Here is a 14,692-nt window from a genome sequence, read left to right as displayed (position 1 = left end):
TAAATATATATGTAAAGATTAAGCACAAATATAGTTAATAACACCATAGAATGCACAGTGTAATAGTAAACTAATATGAAAACATTGAATAACACTGACACAAAACACCCAGGCTCCCTGCTCAGCTACACGAGCGCACTCGCTCGCTCTCTCTCTCTCTCTCACACACACACACAACTGTCAGCAGCCGCTCGCTCTCTCTCTCTCTCTCTCTCTCTCTCTGAACAGAGGGGAACATTTGAACAAATCAGAAATTTAATTTAAAAACCAACCACAAGCAACCCAAAAAGTAACACTGCAGGAGTTCATGCTAATAGCCTTACAGCCCGATCGCTGTAAACACTTTTTTTAAAATGAGTTTTAAGCACAGGGAAAAAAGCGAACATTTGAAAAAAAAGAGAAAAGTAACATTGCAACAATTCATGCTACGAACTGAAAAATTAACTTTTGAAAAATCCGTAATACAAAAACCTCCAAGAAAACTAACCTTACATGAGTCGAGTTCTGGCATGAAGTGAGGAGGAACTCGGTGGAGAGGAGGGAGAGTCTAGCTCCGCAATGGAGGGATGTTTTCCTTCAGGTGTTTTCTCTCTTGTGATTTCTTGGGTTTCTGGTGTTTTTAGCTGTTTAGCTGGTGGGAGCGAAAGCCTCATGCAGCCATTCCAAAAACAAAGCACTTGTGACCCAATCCTTCGTGTTTGCCCTCCACATCACTGGCAGTCTGGCTTTGTTTACATTGTGCTGCTTGAAAGCTTGAGGGTTCTCAAATTGGTAAATGAGTAAACTGGTAAACAGTTTTTCCACCTCTTCCAGCACTTGAAGCCTCTGCCTGGTTAACGCTGTAACTCCTTTTGCAATATCAGCTGCTTTAATAGATTCTTTCTGCTTTAGAATAGTCGAAATCGTAGATTCTTATACTCTTAGGCAAGGTCAGTAACACGAATGCCACGCTCAAACTTTTCAATAATTTCTTTCTTTACTTCGATTTCAATTTTCTTCAAAACTTTCTTCTCACCACTCTTCACTTGCTTAGAAGCCATAATTAACTGCAAAAGCACACGAAATACTGTAGAGCACAAAGACAGCGGAGGTAAAGCACGCACGTCTGACTGAGAACAATGAACAGGGAGCGGCTCTGCTTAAATACAGTAATCGGCGCATATGAACCAGCAGGCCAGGCAGGCAGGAACGCACGTGCAGGCTCGCTCTCTCTCCTGGCAGCAGGCAGGCACGTCTGACCGAGAACAATGCAACACGTGCGGAAATCATCGGCGAGCACAAACCGAAAGGGAAACTGGCTTGTTCGTATACCGAGTTTGTGGTAGTGAACCGAGGCAAAAGTTTGCCAAACTTTTTGGTCGTGAACCGAGACGTTTGTGAACCGAGGTTCCACTGTACCTTGATTTATTTACGTATTTTCCTACAGCGTAAAGTCACAATTTGACTGAAGAGCTTCCTGTGTTTGATCACAGGTATGAGCAACCATCTCCCCAAAACCTTTTTTTCCACTGAAATTTAACTTTAGATGAATTATAAAATTTACTTACAGGGCCTGTCTGGAGTTTAAGGACTGCATCTGATAAGACTGACTAATCACAGGCAAATGACAACCAGGGAGGCTTCAGGGCTGCACGGGTTACCCAACTCAGTGAACAAAGACCCACAACTCAAGCACTGTGAACCTTAATAAGCAGGGTCATTTTTGCTAAATCGCTTGTAATTCGACCTCTCCAAATTAGAATCATTGCTGTTATTGAACTATCTGGAGTATAAACACATGTTTGGTCTCTTTGTAAAGGTAACATTCTCTAGTTTCACCCTTAGTAGTCAGAATCACTGTAGGTGTGACTGATCCAAAGTTATACACATTAGAACTCACAAAAAAAATGTATTTTTTTGTTCTCGCCTAAGTTTTTTTATGAAAATAAAGGCCTCTATAGCTGCAGTAGGTAGGTGGGGACAGAAACACACTATGTACCAACAGAATAACTTGTTGACTACTCACATTTCAAATTTGAAAAGAATACCTGTAAAAATGACATATTTTACACTACTTTTTATGTGGGCATGCCCAGGTGCTTTTTAGAGGGACCATTATCCACATTTTGGAACGTATGTTAAAAGTGTAATAACTTTTGAATGCTTCAACCCACAGATATCAATGAGGGCTCTACTGAAAGCTTACACCTAAAGGAATCTATATCTACACACAGTGTCACTCTATTAGTTATAAAAATAATAAAAACAATAAAAAATACACATTTCTATGTAAAAATAGTCAATACAAGTCTTATGGGCCAAAAATATATATAAATATATTATTTTTTAACTTTTTTTATAAAATGCACACAAACTATATACATTTCTTTTACAAACTGTTACAACACAGCTCAGCGTTTTTCCATGTGCCACTTGATGGCAGCAATCACTAGCAGGCAGAAAGCACAAGGGCATGGCACATGTCGCTCTCTGCCATTAGAGGTCTCCTGGGCCGGTTGATTACTTTCACGCCGCGTACATGCCTCTAATACTTTTAATTGAGAGTGTATTTACGTTTATCTGTACTTTTATTCATATTTAAAATGCGAAAAAACTTGGCGAAATCACAATAAACAACCACGCACCAAGTCTGCAGACTGGCACAAATGCCACCTTCGCGCAGCTCCGATCGTTTTGTTTACAAGTTAGTATGGCAAGTTACATATCAAAATGCTCGGCTGCTCATTGGCTGTAAGTTTGGAGTGTCAGTCACAGTGTCCAATCAAACTGGTAGATTCTACCAGGGTTTGGAGTTGTACGTCATCGTTCAGCTGTCTGTGACACTCATTGGCTATACGAGGTGCCAGTCAACCCCAGACCCGTTGTAATTGGCCAACTTAGGTGTCGATCAGAAGCTAACACTTCCGTGTTACATGCGGTAGCATGGTTATCGCCGACAGAAACAAATTACGTCTGATATGACCAATAGAAATGAAAAATAATTACGTAGCTAGTCTCAAGTTATGAAACGTTTTCTGGCGTTTTTGTCCCTTTGAGGATCTATCGTGTGTTTTGAACCTAATCGTTTTACTAGATTATATTCGCTGGAGCCTTACGGACAGAATGGGATCAATACTGCTCGGAAATATTGATGTTTGACTTGCAGAGAGCCGTCAAAGGTAGGAAAAGTCAACTCTTAAAAGTATGTACTTCTCTGTAAAAAGGCTTTAGTGTCAGTGCTGTGGTTGTTGTGTGTCAAAATGGTTTATATCATCGGAAAGACGAGACTTTGAAGTTTCATTTGATGAGTAGTATGTCGAGATGCATGGCAGATGGGCATGCACACATGGCTGTGACGTCGTCAAAACGCTGTTATGTCCCGGGATTGGTACGTGTGCGCATTATTAATAGAGAACGCTACGCATCAACCATTAACCAAAAGGCTGGACTTACCGAAGACACCAAAGGCCAAATCGCTCCATTCTTTCCTTTTAACCCAGTCAAGTCGTAGATCTCTGCCACCAGTCTCTGTTGCTAAAGTTTGGCCATAAAAAAAAAAAAAAAGGTGAGCAATCCTTCTACTCCATAAGATAATGGACCACATGAGCAGAAGTCCGTCTATAACGGGTTTGGACATGGGTGCCACACTGAGTCCATTCTTACTAAGAGACAGTAAGGGGTGTAAGCAAAGCAACACGTTGTTCGTTCTTGTTGAAGAAGGCAGTGAACTAAACACTGACTGCCAGCAGCTGTGGTTTTAATGCTAGCAAACAAGAACCATGTGTGATATTTTAAAAGAAATACTCTACACAAGTGAGATTAGTATTGTTTTTTTTAATTAACTCTTTAATTTGGTTGGGGTTGAGTCTCACGTTTTTATGGGGAATCCAAATAACTAACTTGATGGGCATCTATGAAAAGCAAAGCTGGGATCAGGGAAACAATCTAGAAATGTCCATGGAAAAAAAAATCCACACATTCCACGCATCACATACACATTCCACACGTCAGTCAAATTGCTGACGAGGAAAAACACATGCATTGTTTTTCTAAAATATCTACCACGTAATAAAAGCCTAAGGTCTTTGTGCCCAGTTCCCTCAGAGCGTTCCGACTGTTCAGTCACGGGTTCGTTGGCGGGACATAAGAGGAAGTTAAAGTGTGAGACGCATGAGGGTGAGTAAATGCACACTCAGAGTGAGTTGCCTTCAAAGACGTCAAGTATAAAACCGCACGAGAGGCAAGCGAGGCGCTTCGAAATTTAAGGAGGCATGACAGGTGCTTGAAAGACTGAGCGCCAGTTAAGAGACATTCACACACGCATGTGAATCCTGAGGAATGACGTTGAATGTACACACAGGGCAAGAGGTAGCAAAAATTTTGATTGAACTATTATCAGACTTCCACAGATGCCATGGCTAGTCAAGAAATAAAAATAAAAAAGTAGTGAATGTCGAGGAAAACATGTTCAAATGAGAAGAAGCTTCTGAATTGAAGACAGGACTCTGGACCAATGGATTGGAGGGAGAAGGGGGTGAACAGCAGAGCTTGCTGTAAATCCAGATTTTGGGAAGTGTACATACTTTCTGTCGTGGGTCAATACGTTACAGCTTCAAACATTTGAAATTTCCTGCTGTATTTGTCTTACTTGAACGGTGAGTGTTAGATGTTGTCATTGTATTTGGTTAACCTTGGCCTCTGAATTCTGCCGTTTCAGTTGTGCAAATCTATGGTGGCCTCCTTTTTAGAGGACTGTGAAAGTTTTAAATGTTAAAGTTTGCTTACACAGTTATAAAGAAGTAACACATTAAATGAGACTGCTGCAATAAATTATTTTCTCTCAAAATATATGAGGCAAATCTGAAGGACACGAGGACTGGTCATGCAAGGTGACTTTAACATCATCGGTGATGGCTTTTCTTATGCCCCCTAGTGTTTAATGTGAAGTTCAAGGTATTGCACAACCTACATTGGGAATATCCGGCTGATTGATAGATAGATGATAGATAGTGTCGTGGATGCCCTGGAAGACCGGAAGTGGGCGTGCGCCCATCTGGGACCACGTGGGGACTGCCTTCCTGGTTGCTTTGGGGGCCACGGGTACAGGGCATGGAAGCCCCACCCTGTAGGGGTCCGTGGTCACCGCCAGGAGGCGCCCCACTTTAACATGGCCTTTCTATAACTTCAATTTAATTTAATTTAATCCCGATACTCTGTATGTTCAATTTCCTCTAATAACTACTCATGGTGGCTCTAAAATCCGTACTGACCCCTACTCTCTTTTCTGTTTCTTTTTCCGGTTTCTTTGTGGTGGTGGCCTGCGCCACCTCCACCTACTCAAAGCTTCATGATGCTCCAACAATGATGGACGGATTAAAAGGCAGAAGTCTACGTGACCATCATCATCAAGTCCTTCCGTGAGAACCCTAAATACAAAGAGGACTGTTTCATTTATGTTAGGTACAATGCCCAGAGGGACTGGTCTCATGGTCTGGAATCCCTACAGATTTTATTCTTTTCTCCAGCCATCTGGAGATTTTTTTGGTTTTTTCTGTCCACCCTGGCCATTGGACCTTACTCTTATTCGATGTTAATTAATGTTGACTTATGTTTATCTTTTATTGTGTCTTCTATTTTTCTATTCATTTTGTAAAGCACTTTGAGCTACATTTTTTTGTATGAACATGTGCTATATAAATAAATGTTGATTGATTGATTGATTGACACCCGGGGAGCTGCCGGGAGGACAGCCGGCACTTCCACCACGCTGGGGCGTGGCCAAGCGAGGAATGCCGGGAACAGGATAAAAGGGGCCGTAACCATTCATTCGAGGCTGGAGTCGGGAGGAGGCAGGACGAAGCACAGAGGAGGTGTGGAGGAGGCCCGAAGAGAGGCATTTGTGGCCAGGACTGTGTATTGGGGTGAAGGTGTGCACTGTTATTTGGGTCTGTGTGACCAGTTTACTTATTGGAAATATTGTAAATAAAACGTGTGGTGGTTGAAACAACATGTCCGCCTGTCTGTGTCCGGGCCAAGTCCACAATAGATAGATGATAGATACTTTATTAATCCCAAGGGGAAATTCACATAATCCAGCAGCAGTATACTGATACAAAGAAACAATATTAAATTAAATAGTAATAAAAATGCATGTAAAAGCTTTGTTTTTATGTGCCTGGTAGAATGGCTTGACAACCGTTTCATTCATCATGTAACCCTTAGCTTGTGTGTTTACTCGCTAAATCTGCGGTGTTGTGCAAATCTTCTTCCCTCCACCTGTAGGACCAAACTCAAAAATGTGACAAGTCCTATTATTTAATCACAGCTCCTTTGCGGAATTTGTATTTATTTATTTTTTAATAAGCATCAGCTTCACTCACTTTCTGATTAAGTCCACCTAAATTGGTATAATGCAGTCTTTTACAAAAACATTGTAACATACAGAGTGCTGGACTGTAAATAAAACTGGGCAATTTTATTGGAATGGACGTATGGGAAGGCGACGGACACCACAAACTAAAGGGAACAACAGGGATCAGGATTTTAATAACTTCCATCCCCAGTCGCGTCCCGTTGTTGTGTAAATGATAAGGACAAGCGAGTGAATCCCACAATACGGCCCCATTAGTTAGGACTGAATTGGAGGTGGAATAATGGCAGGTTAGAAACCAAATAAAACAAAAAAAACACACACTAATAAAAGAAACACTGGCAATAAACTCAAAGCTGTTGGTTTGTACCCAAATGAAAATATTCAAAATAAAAATAAAATAAAAAAACAGTTAGTGTTAAAATATTTTCATCAATTTAATCACAACTGCACATTCACTACTTTCTTTCCTTTATGCATATTACTATTTTTATATAAAGCACATATAAAACAGTGATTCATTTCTAATAAAAAGGCAGAATAATCACATGCCTTTGAATATTATACTTTATTTAGTTTTGTGTAACAGAAACACATCCACCCCCCATCTATCTAAAATATCACTCTGTGAGCAGTGCTTTCAGTCTGAAGTGTTAGAGGGACATGAAAATGAAACTCATTGACTGCGCTTGAATAACTGGTTTGAATGAAATTGTTCTCAGGTTACTGCGGTGGGCTAGCGCCCTGCCCGGGGTTTGTTTCCTGCCTTGCACACTGTGTTGGCTGGGATTGGCTCCAGCAGACCACCATGACCATGTAGTTGGGATATAGCAGGTTGGATAATGGATGGATGATTTCAGGTTATTCTCATCACGTTGAAGAGGTAGTAGATCATTCATATATATATATATATATATATATATATATATATATATATATATATATATATATATATATACACACATATATACACACATACATACCACAATGTGTAAGAAAATATGGGTTAAATACTGAACCTTACTCTTTCAATATGGTACGCTGTATTTTATGATTTCAATTCAGAACAATCTCACATTACAAGGGCCAAATAAGCACTACTAACAACACAGGATTCAGTTGGCACTGTCGCTGTAAGTGTGAACTGTGGTCAAATTGATTATACTGAATGAACACATTTAAGGGTTGCGTTAAAAAAAATTGAACCACAGATACCTTTAACGTGCTAATTGCACACATTAATGCTGATTAATCAGCAGTTCTAATAATAAATAGATACATCTCCAAACCAGTAAACACTTGAATCCTATTTACATCTTTAGTTGGATGTTCTTATGGTGGCTGACTTGTCATACACACATTTGACAGGTTGGTGGGAACAGTTAATTATAGGCCACAACAAAAATAATAATCCTTAAAGTGGCGTGACAAACACAACAAATGCATAATTAAACATTCCATATGGCAAAAGAACTTTACACTCTAGGCCAGAGGTGCCCACACTTTTTCAGCTTGTGAGCTACTTTTAAAATGACGAGGTCAAAATGATCTACCTACATTAAAAATGCTATCTATACAGTGCATCTGGAAAGTATTCACAGCGCATCACTTTTTCCACATTTTGTTACGTTACAGCCTTATTTCAAAATAGATTAAATTCATTTTTTTTCTCAGGATTCTACACACAACACCCCATAATGACAACATGAAAAAAGTTTACTTGAGATTTCTGCAAATTTATTAAAAATAAAAAAAACTGAGAAAGCACATGTCCATAAGTATTCACAGCCTTTGCCATGAAGTTCCAAATTGAGCTCAGGTGCATCCTGTTTCCCCTGATCATCCCTGAGATGTTTCTGCAGCTTAATTGGAGTCCACCTGTGGTAAATTCAGTTGATTGGACATGATTTGGAAAGGCTATAGAAGGTCCCACAGTTGACAGTTCATGTCAGAGCACAAACCAAGCATTAAGTCAAAGTAATTGTCTGTAGACCTCCAAGACAGGATTGTCTCGAGGCACAAATCTGGGGAAGGTTACAGAAACATTTCTACTGCTTTTAAGGTCCCAGTCAGCACAGTGACCTCCATCATCCAGGAGTGGAAGAAGTTCAAAACCACCAGGACTCTTACTAGAGCTGACCAGCCATCTAAACTGAGCGATCAGGGGAGAAGGGCCTTAGTCAGGGAGGTGACCAAGAACCCCATGGTCACTCTGTCAGAGCCCCTCTGTGGAGAGGGGAGAACCGTCCAGAAGGACAACCATCTCTGCAGCAATCCACCAATCAGGCCTATATGGTAGAGTGGCCAGACGGAAGCCACCCCTTAGTAAAAGTCACATGGCATACCGCCTGGAGTTTGTCTCATCAGACCAGAGAATTTTGTTTTTCATGGTCTGAGAGTCCTTCAAATGCCTTTTGGCAAAGATTGAACTCTTTGGTGTGAGTGCCAGGCGTCACGTTTGGAGGAAACCAGGCACTGCTCATCACCAGGCCAATACCATCCCTACAGTGAAGCATGGTGGTGGCAGCATCATGCTGTGGGGATGTTTATCAGCGGCAGGAACTGGGAGACTAGTCAGGATAAAGGGAAAGATGACTGCAGCAATGTACAGAGACATCCTTGATGAAAACCTGCTCCAGAGCGCGATTGACCTCAGACTGGGGCGACGGTTCATCTTTCAGCAGGACGACGACCCTAAGCACACAGCCAAGATATCAAAGGAGTGGCTTCAGGACAACTCAATGAATGTCCTTGAGTGGCCCAGCCAGAGCCCAGACTTGAATCTGATTGAACATCTCTAGAGAGATCTTAAAATGGCTGAGCACCGACGCTTCCCATCCAACCTGATGGAACTTGAGAAGTGCTGCAAAGAGGAATGGACGAAACTGGCCAAAAATAGGTGTGCCAAGCTGGTGGCATCATATTCAAAAAGACTTGAGGCTGTAATTGCTGCCAAAGGTGCATCGACAAAGTATTGAGCAAAGGCTGTGAATACTTATGTACATGTGATTTCTCAGTTTTTATATTTTTAATAAATTTGCAAAAACCTCAAGTAAACTTTTTTCACGTTGTCATTATGGGGTGTTGTGTGTAGAATTCTGAGGAAAAAAAATGAATTTAATCCATTTTGGAATAAGGAAACATAAAATGTGGAAAAAGTGATGCGCTGTGAATACTTTCAGGATGCACTGTATGTGCTGTGTGTGTGTGTGAATCACTGCGTGCTTCTAAAAACAGGCTTTCTCTTCCTCCGACAGGACACAGAATCCATTACATTCATAATATTACAGCTCTCTGAATAATTCAAATACTGAGATGTATACTTGATATAATTTTCATGATGATAGGAATTAAAGCATGTTATTAAACATGGGAACACGGTGGAGCACTAATTGTTCCTGCCTCCCTCAAGATGCTTGCTGCGCCATGCGTGACCTTCAATGAAATAATTTATTGCAGCAGTACTGCCTCTTTCAAACGTACTAACCTCCAATTCCTGTCCTTCCTTTTCTTTCTCCAAATACCCGATCGCCACACAATCAGCTCTGTATTAGACGTTAGGCCATCTGTAAGCATACGCCGATTCTTGAAAACTTTTAAGGAACATTGAAATATCTTTGTAGTACATATTTAATTATTCTATCCATCTATCCTTTCTTTGTCGCGCCAGGCCCAACAAGAATACAGCGCAAGGCAGGAACAATCCATGAACGGAGCGCCAGCTCCTTGCTAGTGCTGTGGCAGTGTCCTCACATGTTTAATTATTAACAATATAGATTATTTAAACTAAGTTAAAGTTTTATCTGTATAATAAACATTTTGCTGCATTTCATCTTAAAAGTTATATTGTCATCATATTTAAATACACAATTTATAAAGTGGCTCAGGCTGTGCAATATTATAACTGCATTCCAAGTTTACAGTGAGGCAATTATAAGTACAAACAGATCTACAAGGAGGACTGATTGAGTGCGTTTATAGTTCTTGGGATGAAACTGTTTCTGAACTGCTACGAAAGGCTCTGAAGCGTTTGCCGTATGAGAGCAGTTCAACAGACAGCATGGCTGAGGCAGCGTGTGCTTGATGTTGTATACGGATAATTCTCTTTCCGATCAGCTGCTGTACAGCCGTGATTCCACACTCAGATACAGTGATATAAATACTCTGAGTGGTGCAGTGAGAGTAATATGGAAAAAGATGATTGGCTGTGGCAACCAGCAGAAAGAAGAAGAAAAAGGTGCAGTGAGAGTAACGACGCTAAAGCAGCTATGGTATCTAGAATAGTTTGACCATTCTGTGGACCATTATATTGTTACAGGTTAATTACAATCAGATGCATTAAACTAATAAACAGTATGAGGTTAATGTCAGTGTATTTATAAAGCCACGTCAGGGATGTGGATCTAAAAAATGAAGGGAAACCACACTGGAACAGTAGCACTGCTTTGACGCTGGGTGCTGCCAGTTTGCAAAACCGAGCGGAGAACTTGCGTACGCCAGGGTTGGAGCTACCGTGAAATTGTGCGTGGCTTTACACCAAGTTTAGGTTTTATACATCGCGATTTGAATGTGGAAACATTCGTTTGCAATATTTTTGTGCGTACGCACCGTTTATACATGAGGCCCCAGGTGTTACATGGTTATTTAACTTTCTAATGATCATGCTAGTAGTGTTTAAAAACCTAACTAGCTGAAGCATTTCAGCAATCAACAACATTTATTTCTGTGGCACATTTTCATATACAGGAAGTGTATTCAGTGTCATTTGCCTTGGTGACTAGGCCATTTGGCATCTATGGTCATTATTAGGATATTAAGAAAGCAAAGGTTAAGTAATAAGATTATGACAAATTACAGTTATAATAAACTTTTACAATACAATTTTGGTAGTATTATGGGGAAATGGGGAAAAGAAAATTAAATAAGATGTTAACAAATAGTCCACCTTCTTTCTCAATTTACCAGGAAGGATTAATACTGTCAAAATGAACATCCTCCGTGAACTTGTATCAATTCCAGACCATCCCTATATACAGTGGGTATAGAATAGAATCACCCCCTTACAGCCTTAAATGAAAACACATAAACCAATATTTTTTTCAGCCTTACTTAGTCAATGCAATCTATAACATTCAAGTGACAAATATCACATCTACAGTTAAGAAGAATTTAAAAAAAATAAAAAAACAAGAGACATACATAAATTAATAAAGGATCACCCTCCTCCTAAACTCAATCAGGCGTAAGTGACCATTTCCATTGCAGACCATGGTTACTGGCTTCCTTCCACCTGTGACTAATTGTAATCAGTGTGATTTGAGAAACATAAAAGCCACTGTTCCTGGAGCATTTCATTCCCATGCTTGGTAGTGCAACTGACAGCAAACAGCTGACTATGGGTGGCAAGCCACTTTGAAAAGATCTCAGGGATACAGTTGTAGACAGACATAAGGCAGGAGATGGATACAAACAAAATCTCAAAGGCTTTATCATCAATCCCAAGGAGCAGAGTAAAGTTCATAATAAAGAAGTGGCAAGTGTTTGGTACTACTAGGACCCTCCCTGGATTCAGCCATCCCTCCAAGCTGGATGGAAGAGCAAGGAGGAAACTGGTAATAGAGGCTACCAAGAGGCCTTTGGCCACATTGAAGGAGTTACAAGATTTTATGGCAAAGAGTCATCCTTGTGTGCATGTGACAACAATTTCAGAAGTGCTCCACAATTGTAGCTTGTTTGGGTGGGTCACAAGTGAAAAAAAAACACTTCAAGAAAGGCCACATTAAGGCTCGTTTCAGCTTTGCCAGAATGCATCTTAAAGATTCTGATGCCAAGTGGAAAAGCTCTTATGGTCAGATGAGACCAAAATCAAACTACAGTATTTGGCCTCAATACCAAACGGTACACCAATGCAGCTCACCATCCACAACACACCATATCTACAGTAAAGTGTGGAGGTGGCAGCATGCTGTTGTGGGGGTGTTTCTCTGCCGCAGGGCCTGGGGCACTTGTTAGGGTAGAAGGAAAAATGGATGGAGCAAAATACTGTCCGATTCTTGAGGAAAACCTGCTGCCCTCTGCCAGAAAGTTGAAGATGGGCAGAATGATCACCTTTCAACATGACAACGAACCAAAGCACACAGCAAAATTGACCACACAATGGCTGAAAGAGGAAAAAAAAGTGAATGTCCCTGTGAGGCCCAGTCAGAGCTCAGACCTAAATCCCATTGAAAATCTGTGGAAAGATTTGAAGACAGCAGACCACCAATGCTCACCATCCAATTTGACTAGTTCTGTAAAGAAGAGTGGGCAAATATTACTCAATCTAGAAGTGCAAAGCTGATAGAGACGTATCCCAACAGACTCAAGGCTGTCATTAAAGAAAAAGGTGGGTTAACAAAATGACATTGGGGGTGGTCCTTTATTAATATCAAAATGTCTTGTTTTTGATTTTTTATAATCGTTCTCAACTGTAGCTGTGATATCTTTCACTTGGATGTTAGAGGTTGCATTGAGTAAGTAAAGCTGGGAAGAAATTTTTTTTGTGTGTGTTTTCATTTAAGGCTGTAAAGCAAAAAAAGAATATTTCAAAGGGGCAATTCTTTTCTATACCCACTGTACATAAACAAATAATTCTTTTAAGAAATTAGAAGGTCAACTGCAACATCATTCATCTGGAATTTGAAACTGCCACACATTCAAAAGGAGACTTCATAAAGATCAAAAGTAGAATGTGGCATAGCACTACCCAACTTTTAATTTTACTACTGGGCAGCAAATACACACACAATAAAATCTAGGATATTGGCAGAAGTGTATAATTTCACACCAGCCTGGCTTACAATGCAAAAGAAATCCTGCTGTAAGTCTTCTCTGTATTCCCCGCTTTGTGCTTTATTTAAAACAAATTTACCAGCATTTCAGTCATTCAACAATTACTGAAAACATAAAGCTAATGCCAAGCTCAATTTAAGGTAAAGAACCTCTTATCTGTTTATTTTATGTACAATAATCACTTATTTCCACCTTGCTAGTCCTACTCAGTGTTTATGGAAAACACTGTGAATATAAAGATTCATACCTTATGAACTTATGAATTACTCTCCAAATTTCACTTTACAGTAATACATTTATATCTGTATACAAAATAAAAATTGTTAGAATTAGTCTTGAAGATTTAGACAGCATTTGGCCAAAGTATAAAATATGTCAAATCAATTCTAGAACTTTACCATACATAAAATACACTCTAGTTCTACTTATGCCAAGCATTCCATTATTCAACTAAAGGTCTTGCATCAATCACATGACAGCAATGCCTTCTTGCTCCAGCATCACTAGGCCCATATGTTTTGAAATTGCACATAACTCAAATTTTATAAAGGGGAAAAAAAAACAAAACTTTATATGCTTCTCAGATAGCCCTGGTGTCACAATCAGACCTTAGGCATTAACAGCCATATACGGCGTATCCCCAGAAAGAGTCAAAGTGCGCATGACAAATCAATTGTAACAACCGATACCACACTACTGGCATGCAGACTCACCTTATTTAACTAAAAGAATACCAACACTACACTATAATTCGGTGGGTAAGCGACATTCTATATTATCTCAAATTAAAATTAAAATTCAAATTGGCAATGGCAATAATTTATTAATACTGTTTTAGAATAACCATGCTGAGCACCTGTGATTGACCCACTTAAGCTATTAACTGTTCTGTTAAAAGACTTTTTTTTTTCTTTTATCCCCATTTAGGGGTTTAACCATGTGTTTGCTATTTTTTTGTATTTCTACTTTTTCTGTTTTCTTTGTACCAATTTTAAAGAAAACCATTGTATCTGTTATGCTATTATTTGACTGAGAAACATGCAATTGTTACCTTATACTTTTCGAAAAGAAAAAACATGACAACAACAGAAGCGTTTCTGAATGTCACTACTGCTCTTTTCTAATAAGCTACATGAGTGAACATTCACCTACTAGGAATCTGGGTGGGACAAAAAAAGGACTTAACTTGGGAACCACTAGACAAGGGCCATTGCTTAACTGCTCAAAAATGACCTTTGTCATATCCATAAGGCTTATGCCCCTGTATTTATTGTGTCTTGTGCAGTACAGAGCAACTGGATTATTATGCTAAAATTAATGATCTGGTGTTATATGTCCTCAGGTGGTAATAACTGTAATAAAGGAGATGCATTCATTAAGCAATAAATAAATCCAAAAACAATACTAAAATGAAAAGTACATAAAATTGTTAACAGGAAAAAAAAGCAATAGACAAATGTGAATGAAACTTTTTTATTTACATTTTGTATCAATGGATACAAAAACCCTTTT

Source organism: Polypterus senegalus, chromosome 5, assembly GCF_016835505.1.
Source record: "Polypterus senegalus isolate Bchr_013 chromosome 5, ASM1683550v1, whole genome shotgun sequence".
Taxonomy (NCBI): Eukaryota; Metazoa; Chordata; class Cladistia; order Polypteriformes; family Polypteridae; genus Polypterus; species Polypterus senegalus.
Note: the sequence above shows the minus strand (reverse complement) of the source record.